The sequence below is a fragment of the Otolemur garnettii genome, unplaced genomic scaffold (assembly GCF_000181295.1).
Source record: "Otolemur garnettii isolate 467f Iridium unplaced genomic scaffold, OtoGar3 scaffold00150, whole genome shotgun sequence".
NCBI classification, from domain to species: domain Eukaryota; kingdom Metazoa; phylum Chordata; class Mammalia; order Primates; family Galagidae; genus Otolemur; species Otolemur garnettii.
The window spans coordinates 4,047,593-4,049,656 of record NW_003852545.1 but is presented as its reverse complement, the minus strand read 5'-3'; positions in this window follow the sequence as shown (position 1 = coordinate 4,049,656).

The following is a 2,064-nucleotide window of genomic DNA, read 5'->3' as shown; positions in this document are numbered from 1 at the left end:
ATGTGACAATGTTCACTTTTAGTTCTGGGACTCTGAAGAGGGTTCTGTTTCCTCTGCTGAGGTGTGTTTGACCCCCTAACTAGTTCACTAGGATATTATTATTATTATATTATTATTCCATATTGGATTGTCACAATTTATCTCTGATCCATGAGAAATGCTCATATACTCTTTGCCCTGAACAAACACAGGAATTTAGATTACTAGATAAAGCAGCATTATTATCTGTTTCTCCCATCAATGTGGTAGCTAGGCAGTCATTCATGCTTCAAACTAATCGGGCCTGTTGCAGACACGAGCCTACTTCATCCCCCAAATCCAGGAGATAAATGTAAATAAGACCTCGGAATGGTCACTTTAAAGCTATTGTCTTGTAATTGAGGATGTTGAGACTTGCAGTCTAATGCTCTGCAAAGAACATATCCCCAGTCCCCAGCTCTACAACTTTTTATATATTCAGTGTCAATAAGCAATTCAGTGTCATGTGAAAGCGATTTTTAGTATCTCTTTTTCTAAGTACATATTTCAATGGTTTTTAGTAAATAGAGAATTGTGTAACCATCCTTACACTCAATGTTAAAGTATTACATTATCTTAAAAGAGATCCTATAGTAGGGAGATCTCTCTGTTCATTCCACTAGCCCTAGAACTAGGTAATATTAAATCTCTGCCTGCCTGTATCTGAAAATCTGCCCATTCTGAAACTTTCATGTAAATGGAATTACACAATATATAGTCTTTTGTGACTGGATTCGTCCATGCAGTGCAATTTTTCTGAGATTCATCCATTTTGCAGAACTATATTACAATCACATAATATCATATACATTACTTTATTCCTTTATGTGACCAAATATTACATTGTATGAATATACCACATTTACTGATCCATTCATCAATTAATGGACACTGGGTTGTTTTCACTCTTTGTCTATAGAAAATAAGGCTGCTATGAACATTCATCTATAAGTTTTTGTGTGGACTTAAGTTTCACTTCTCCTGGGAATATATAAGGAATAGAAATGGAGGCACATGTGGTAACTCTACGTTAAATACTTTGAAGACTTGCCAAAGTGTTTTCCAAAAAGGCTGTTTTGGCTCGGTGCCTGTACTTCAAAAGGCCAGGGAGCCAGCCACATACACCGGAGGTGGTGGGTTCTAATCCACTCTGGGCCTGCCAAACAAAATGCCAACTACAACCAAAAAATAAATGGGGATAGTGGTGGGCACCTGTAGTCCCAGTTACTTGGGAGGCTGAGGCCAGAGAATCACTTAAGCCCAAGAGTTGGAGGTTGCAGTGAGCTGTGGCACTCTCTCCAGGGTGACAGCTTGAGACTCTGTCTCAAAAACAAAAACAAAAACAAAACAAAAAGACTGTTTCATTTTACTTCCCAACGAGCCATGTACGAAGGTGTCAATTTTTCTAGATCCCTGTTAGCATTGGGTACTATCTGTGCTTATTTTTGGAAAAGGCTATAATAAAATAGTCACCCCACTCGACGTAAAGTTGCATCCTATTGTTTTGATTTGCTTTTCCTTGTTAGCTAATGCTATTGAGCATCTTTTCATTTACTTATTGAACAATTTTATGTCTTCTTTGAAGAAGTATCTAGACAGATCCTTTGCCCATTTGAAACTTGGTTATCTATCTTCTTACCATTTACCTGTAAAGCTTTTTATTTATACAAATCTATTACCAGATAGATAACTTGTTATCCCATAATTTTATCCCATTATGTGGTCTGCCCTTTTACGATTTTGATGGGATTTTTGCAGCATTAAAGTTTTTAATTTTGATCATGTTCAACATACCTATTTTTTCTTCTGTTGTTCATGATTTAATTGCAATATATGTAGTGTTTTTCCTAATCCGATGTCACTAGGGACCCACGTTCACTTAGAGCGAAACTTGTAAGAGTTTTATACTTTCGCTCACATTTAGGACTGCGATCCATACTTTTATGTAGGATTTAAATTCCACTTCATTTTTTTTTTCTTTTTTTAGACGGAGCCTCAAGCTATCCCCCTGGGTAGAGTGCCACGGCATCAGGCTCACAGTAACCT